This window comes from Astatotilapia calliptera, chromosome 14 (genome assembly GCF_964374335.1).
Source record: "Astatotilapia calliptera chromosome 14, fAstCal68.1, whole genome shotgun sequence".
Classification (NCBI taxonomy): Eukaryota; Metazoa; Chordata; class Actinopteri; order Cichliformes; family Cichlidae; genus Astatotilapia; species Astatotilapia calliptera.
The window spans coordinates 11,088,903-11,097,500 of record NC_137435.1 but is presented as its reverse complement, the minus strand read 5'-3'; positions in this window follow the sequence as shown (position 1 = coordinate 11,097,500).

Genomic DNA, 8,598 nt, shown 5'->3' with positions numbered 1-8,598 from the left:
TGTAAAAACTTTCTGGATACACTGCTGCTCAGCAGTCTTAAGTATTTTTATGCTTATATAAACATTATTCAAACATTAATACTTTCAATTTTGAATATGACACACAGAATTAAAGTCACTTTAAAACACACCAGATGTCACCACCCAAATATATTAAGATGTACACTTACCGATTGCCAGGTGCAGCCTGTGCCCAAAACATTGCACCCGTGTCCATTTATTGAGCTTGACAGCTTTCACAATATTTGGGCCGTTGTCAGTTGATATAGCAACAAGGTCCTCTTCACCGATGTCCCATGCAGACAGCATCGCTCTCAACCCCTGTCCAACCATCTCCCCCGTGTGATCAGATGGAAAATAGGCCGTCTCGAGCACTCTGGTACGCAGCTCCCATTTGTTGTCGATGTAATGAACTGTGAGACTAATATACGGCTCCATTGTACAGCTGGACCAGAGATCGGATGTGGCTGCAACGTGCTTAACGTTTCTCAATTCAGCAGCAACCTTTTCCCTCTCTGTGCTGTACATGCTGGGAATGATAGTTTTTGAAAAATATTTTCGTGATGGAGTTCATATCTCTTGTCAATTATTTTCATGAAGTGTCTGAACCCGTTGCGTTCCACTGTAGCAATAGGAGCCATGTCTTTTGCTATGCGGTAGCCTATAGCATTTGTGATTTCTTGCCATCTTTTGGAAGTTCATATAGTTGAGTACTAGCAAATGCTTCGGTTATTGACCGCTGCCTGGTGGAGGAAGACGTTTTTGCTGGTCCTCCTACTCTCTTCTCGCTTTGAGCTTTTTTTATGTCTTCAAATTGAATCACATGGTTGTGCTGCAGGTGGTGGAAGAGGTTGGTTGTGTTACCTTGACTTGACGCAACAGTCTTTTTGCAGAGTTTACATTTAACAATTTTTTGATCAATATCATCCTTGTTGAATCCAAAATGTTGCCAAACGATTGATGATGCATTTTTTTTGTTAACAAGCATCTCCTCTTCCTCCTCCACCAGCTCTACCTCCGTCGCTGCTGCTTCAACATTTAAATCGTCCTCCATTTGTTCACCCGTGTCTCGTCTTGTTACAGGTAGTAGAGTCATGTGACTCCACCCCGTCAAGTCTGTAACGTAGCACAGCGTCTTAAAGGGACATGAACATCGCCAACCTGCACATGCCTTTTCTTTTTTTTTTAGATACCGAATTTACCGACATGGGCAAAATGTCGTCGATGAGAGTCATAAATTTTGGTAACGATAAATTTTTGATATATCGCCCAGCCCTAGTATATATATATATATATATATATATATATATATATATATATATAAAAACACCCAGCACGCCCCCCGCGGGCGGTTTATCCTTCAAGCTCGGGTCCTCTACCAGAGGCCTGGGAGCTTGAGGGTCCTGCGCAGTATCTTAGCTGTTCCCAGGACTGCACTCTTCTGGACAGAGATCTCCGATGTTTTTCCCGGGATCTGCTGGAGCCACTCGCCTAGCTTGGGAGTCACCGCACCTAGTGCTCCGATTACCACGGGGACCACCGTTACCTTCACCCTCCACATCCTCTCGAGCTCTTCTCTGAGCCCTTGGTATTTCTCCAGCTTCTCGTGTTCCTTCTTCCTGATATTGCTGTCATTCGGAACCGCTACATCGATCACTACGGCCGTCTTCTTCTGTTTGTCTACCACCACTATGTCCGGTTGGTTAGCCACCACCATTTTGTCCGTCTGTATCTGGAAGTCCCACAGGATCTTAGCTCGGTCATTCTCCACCACCCTTGGGGGCATCTCCCATTTTGACCTCGGGACTTCTAGGTTATACTCGGCACAGATGTTCCTGTACACTATGCCGGCCACTTGGTTATGGCGTTCCATGTATGCCTTGCCTGCTAGCATCTTGCACCCTGCTGTTATGTGCTGGATTGTCTCTGGGGCATCTTTACACAGCCTGCACCTGGGGTCTCGCCTGGTGTGATAGACCCCAGCCTCTATGGATCTTGTACTCAGAGCTTGTTCTTGTGCTGCCATGATTAGTGCCTCTGTGCTGTCTTTCAGTCCAGCTTTGTCCAGCCACTGGTAGGATTTCTGGATATCAGCCACCTCCTCTATCTGCCGGTGGTACATACCGTGCAGGGGCCTGTCCTTCCATGATGGTTCCTCGTCTCCCTCCTCTTTCTTGGGTTTCTGCTGCCTGAGGTATTCACTGAGCACTCGGTCAGTTGGGGCCATCTTCCCAATGTATTCTTGGATGTTCGTTGTCTCATCCTGGACTGTGGTGCTGACACTCACCAGTCCCCGGCCCCCTTCCTTGCGCTTAGCGTACAGCCTCAGGGTGCTGGACTTGGGGTGAAACCCTCCATGCATGGTAAGGAGCTTTCTTGTCTTTATGTCAGTGGCTTCTATCTCCTCCTTTGGCCAGCTTATTACCCCAGCAGGGTACCTGATCACGGGCAGGGCGTATGTGTTGATGGCCCGAATCTTGTTCTTACCATTCAGCTGACTCCTCAGGACTTGCCTGACCCTCTGCAGGTACTTGGTGGTTGCAGCCTTTCTAGCGGCCTCTTCATGGTTCCCATTTGCCTGCGGGATCCCCAGGTACTTGTAACTGTCCTCTATGTCTGCAATGTTGCCTTCTGGTAGTTCAAGCCCCTCAGTTCTGACTACCTTCCCTCTCTTTGTTACCATCCGACTACACTTCTCCAGTCCGAACGACATTCCAATGTCATTGCTGTATAGCCTGGTAGTGTGGATCAGTGAATCGATGTCTCGTTCACTCTTGGCATACAGCTTGATGTCATCCATGTACAGGAGGTGGCTGACAACTGCTCCGTTCCGTAGTCGGTATCCGTAGCCAGTCTTGTTAATGATCTCACTGAGGGGGTTCAGGCCTATGCAGAACAGCAGTGGGGACAGAGCATCTCCTTGGTAGATCCCGCACTTGATGGTAACTTGTGCTATGGGCTTGGCCTCTAGTGTTGTACGCCACATCCCCATTGAGTTCCTGATGAAGGCTCTTAGGGTCCCATTGATCTTGTACAATTCTAGGCATTCCAGTATCCAGCTGTGGGGCATTGAGTCATAGGCCTTCTTGTAATCAATCCAGGCAGTGCACAGGTTGGTCAGTCTGGTCTTGCAGTCTCGGCTGATTGTTCTGTCTACCAGTAGCTGGTGTTTTGCACCTCTGGTATTCTTGCCAATTCCTTTCTGTGTCCCGCTCATGTATTGACCCATGTGCCTGTTCATCTTAGCCGATATGATGCCTGACAGGAGCTTCCATGTAGTACTGAGGCAGGTTATTGGTCGGTAGTTGGAGGGGACCGGTCCCTTCTTGGGGTCCTTGGGGATCAGGACCTTCCGGCCTTCAGTTAGCCATTCCGGGTGTCTTTCGTTAACTAGTAGCTGGTTCATTTGTGCTGCCAGACGCTCGTGGAGTGCAGTCAGCTTCTTCAGCCAGTAGGCGTGAACCATGTCGGGCCCTGGTGCTGTCCAACTCTTCATACTGGAGACCCTTTCTTGGATATCTGCCACTGTGATGGTTACTGGACCCTGTTCAGGGAGGTCACTGTGGTCTGCCCTCAGATCCTCTAGCCACTGAGCATTGCCGTTATGGGTTGCATCCTTCTCCCATATGCTCTTCCAGTATTGCTCCGTCTCCAGCCTTGGTGGTGCTATTCTCTTATTGTTCCCTTGCCACTGAGAGTACACCTTTGCTGGTTCTGTGGAGAACAGCTGGTTTATTCTCCTGCCTTCTATCTCTCTGGTGTACCTCCTCAAGCGGCTGGCCAAGGCTGTGAGTCTTTGCTTGGCAGTTTCCAAGGCCTCAGGTATGGACAGCTTGCTGTATTTCTTAGGCACCTTATTTGTCGCACCTTTCTGCAACTCCGTTAGTTGGCTAACTTCCCTCCGTGCTACTTTGATCTTGCCCTCTAGCCTCCTTCTCCATGGAGGGTACTGCCCCTTGTGGCTGTTCAACTTGTAGCCAAGCATCTCACTGATCACTGCTGCCGTATTGTAGATCAGCTTGTTAGTGTCGGTAATCGTGGTTGTAGGTATTGCCCGTAGTGCTGCATTAACATCATCTAGCAGACCTTCTGAGGGTACTTCACGTAATCTTGGTAACCAGCTACGGGGGATCCAGGTTTCAAGCTTGGCCATGATCCTATTTTTCAGGTCAGTTCCTCTGGCACTCAACGATCCTTCTCCTATCGTACTTGGGGCTATGTACCCAATCTCGGGTGGGGGTGATGATATCTCCCCCCTGACCTGGCGTCCTGACTCCTCCTTGCCGTAGCATTTGTGTTGTACCTCGTCAATCTCTAGCTGTGAGAGCAGTCCCTTCTTTCGAATGTTGGAACACTGAGCTACTAGTTGTTTCGCCGTCATTGTGGATGTTGGGTATCGAAGAATCCATAGGTCCCTCATCCTATTCATGTAGCCCCTTCCGCCGGGGTTACTTGCGTAGTAGCATTCCAACAACGCCCTGTTTTCGTCCCTTGCCCACTGATGCCTTCTTGTTCCAGTAGCCCACTTTTCGTCAGGGTGCCCTGGTTCCTCAACACCTGACGCGGACCTTGTTGATCCGGGCGACGTCCGAGCCGGCATGCCTTCATATTTATCTGTCTCGCTCATGTCTGCGGTAGGCTTGCTTAGCATAGGGGGTCTAGCCTTAGGACCCTTACTGGATACAGACGCCCCAGGCAGGAATCGAACTTGCGATCCTCTGTTCCAAAGGCGTGTAGTCTAACCACTACGCTATCCAGCTGCTATCGCTATCCAGCTGCTATCTATATATATATAAATATATATATATTTATATTTATATTAGGGGTGCAACAATACTCGTATCGATATTGAACCGTTCGATACAGTGCTTTCGGTTCGGTACGCATATGTATCAAACAATACAAAATTTTTAATTTATTTTATCAACTTTCCTTCTGACGATGCTGTCTGTGTTGAGCGCTCAGTGGATCTGCGCTCGACAGTGCAGCCTAGGCGGAGTAGTCGAACGCAGATCCACTGAGTGCAGGTCAAGCTAGCTAGACAGAAGTTAAGCTCTCCTTGCAACATGGCAAATTGAACCTCCCCCACCCTAATTCAGATCTGGCATTTGGAACTATTTTGGTTTTCATGTGACGTATGACCCTGAAGGTAAGCGCGTCATGGACAAAAGTAAAACAGTATGTCGGATGTGCCACGCAATGCTCAATTACATTGGTGGGAACTAGTGCGTTAGCGCAGTTTGCTCGTTAACGTGTTGGCCGTCCAGCCCCATGCACGGGGCGATCAGGGGTAGCTTGTTAACGGAGATTTGCGTGTTGTGGCGTTAAGGTCATTTCAACGAGATTAACCTGAAAGTACTAGTGGGAACACAACGAATATAACTGCACATTTACGCCGACATCATCCTAGTGCAAAGACAAGTGGAAGCAAACAAAAACAACAAGCAAGCATGCTACAAACTTTAGCCGAGTCATTTAGACAGCCGTTAGCACATGATTCTCCTTATGGGGACCTGATATGTTTAATATGCTGCTGAGAATATAGCCCAGAAGAAGCGTATAGTATAGCTTTTATTTTTGAAAGAGACATTTCTCTGTAATAAACTCTCTTTTCCAAAGATGAGTGATTCCTCAATCAGATACAGGGCTCGCAATATTGCTAGCCCGACGTCCCGGGGCTAGCGATTTTTCCAGTCGGGCTACCAAAATCTATCTCTGCCCTGCCCGTCCGGCTATTGTAGGAAGGAAAAATATATGTCAATGCTTTTGCATTCTTTCGGAAATGTAGCTGGGTAATTATGTCATTGGCATCGGTGAGCCACTGTCAATATGTGACATATTGAAATCGTGTTTGAATTTGCGCTTGTTTTTTTGCTTTCACTTTGCAATCGCGCGAACTGTGTATAGAGAGCGACAGCACTGATCTGTGAGTGATGATAATTTGTGCACCAATTCCTCTGACATCGTCTTATTAATCGTTAGCTTACTACGCAAACATGACAAGTGAAATCTCCGGCAGCAAGCTTAAACATGTGAGAGGTTGATCGCGCAGAGAATCGCTGAGCGTTATGTGAGTGCGTGTGTAAAAGCAGCAGGATATATATTTTAGTTCTGCTGAGCCAAATAAGACAGGTCAGGGTGAAGAAGTGACAGCCAAAGAAAAGTGTTAGGTTTTGTATTGTTCATTGTCATTTATGCTTAGAAATATTTACTCATATATGCTTAGAAGTATATAATCATTTGTAGATTAAAAGAATGTCTCATCCTAGGAGGTCTGTAACAACTCTGTGTAGCATGAAGAGGGGGGTGCGTTCACTCATCTACAGAGTGTTCTGGCATAGATCCGTATCTTCTCTTGTTGATATATGGCATAGCAAACACACGTATATCTGTTTAAGTATAAGAGCCTTTTGTTCAGATGGACCCGCTAGACTCCTGGCACCAGCTTTGGGGAAGTCTTCACAGGGTCACATCTTGACCTCACACAGATCACACACACACACACACACACACACACACACACACACACACACACAAAGCCAAGGTAGGACATAGAGGGGGCGACACACTGTCTTACAGACTACCTCAACTTTTGTGTGGACACGGTCGCCCCTGCCAAGACGGTACGGTGTTATCCTAATAACAAACCGTGGGTAACACAGGAAGTCAAAGCTGTCCTCAACATGAAGAAGAAGGCTTTCAGGAGCAAAGTGAAGGAGGAGATGAAAGCAGCACAGCGGGAGGTGAAACGCTGCCTGAGGGAAGCAAAGGACACCTACAGGAGGAAGGTGGAACAGAAGTTGGAGAGGAACAATATGAGGGAGGTCTGGAATGGTGTGAAAACCATCACAGGCCACAACACCAAGAAAAGCACAGTGGGGGGGACTGTGGAGAAGGCAAACGAACTCAACAACTTCTTCAACAGGTTTGACCAGCCCACAACCCCCCCCACCCTCACCCTCACCTTCACTACAGAGTCCAATCCCCACTCTCCTACCTCCCTCGCTTCCCCCCCTTCCTGACACCATGACACCCCCCTCCAATCCCTCTCTCAGCAGCAAGACATCTCCCCCCCTCCCCTCCTCCCAAACATCTCCCAGTGTCACAGTGGATCAGGTCAGGAGACAACTGAGGAAGCTTTGCCCCAGAAAGGCAGCAGGCCCAGACAAGGTGTGTCCTAGGATGCTAAAGGCGTGTGCTGCTGAACTTGGGGAGCCGCTACAACGAGTCTTCAACCTCAGTCTGCGACTGGGGAGAGTGCCCGCCCTATGGAAGACATCCTGCATCGTCCCGGTCCCCAAAAAGAACCGGCCCAATGAGCTGAATGACTTCCGACCGGTGGCACTGACGTCACATCTTATGAAAACTCTAGAGCGGCTCTTCCTCAACCTCCTCCGACCACAGGTACAACATGCCCAGGACCCACTACAGTTTGCATACAAGGCAGGTGTCGGAGTGGAGGATGCCATCCTGTACCTCCTACACAGAGCCCACTCACACCTGGATGGGGGAAAAGGCACGGTCAGGATCCTGTTTCTTGACTTTTCCAGTGCCTTTAATACCATCCGGCCCTGTATGCTTCAGGAAAAACTGAACAGGATGGAGGTGGACCCCTACCTGGTCGCTTGGATCTCCGACTACCTCACCGACAGACCACAGTACGTCAGGCTGAAGGACATCACGTCTGACACAGTGGTCAGCAGCACAGGAGCACCACAGGGAACTGTGCTGTCCCCTCTTCTCTTCACCCTGTACACCTCTGACTTCTGCTACAACTCTGAATTATGCCACATTCAGAAGTTTGCAGACGACACAGCCATCATGGGGTGTATCTGGGATGATCAGGAAGAGGAGTACAGAAGTCTGGTGAGGAACTTTGTCGCATGGAGTCACACAAACCACCTGCAACTCAACACCTCAAAGACTAAGGAACTGGTTGTGGACTTCGGGAGGTCTAGAGCAGGTCCACTGCCGGTTCAGATAGAGGGGGAGGAGGTGGAGGTGGTCAACAAGTACAAGTACCTCGGGCTGTGGGTGGACAATAAACTGGACTGGTCATGCAACACAGAGCACCTGTATAAAAAAGCACAAAGCCGACTGTACTTCCTCAGGAGGCTGAGGTCTTTTAACATCTGCAGGAAGCTCCTGAGGATGTTTTACCAGTCGGTGGTTGCTGGAGTACTTTTCTATGCTGTGGTGTGCTGGGGGAGCAGCACAGCAAAGAAGGACTCATCCAGGCTGGAGAAACTGATCAGGAAGGCTAGCTCTGTGGTCGGCATGAAGCTGGACACTCTGGTGACAGTGGCAGAGAAAAGGACATTAAAGAAACTGATGAACATTATGGACAATGCCAGGCATCCTCTGCACACGGCCATTAACAACCAGAAGAGTCTGTTCAGTGACAGGTTGCTTCTCCCCAAGACAAGAACTAACAGACTTAAAAACTCCTTTGTCCCACACGCCATCAAACTGTTTAACTCCTCTCTGGAGGGGAGAGGGAGGGGAGACAGGAGGACAAAGGAGGGGGGAACAACTAAGCTGTAGTGCCTCTTCACCTCACTGTGCAATACCTTTTGTGCAATACTTTTTGTAAATAGT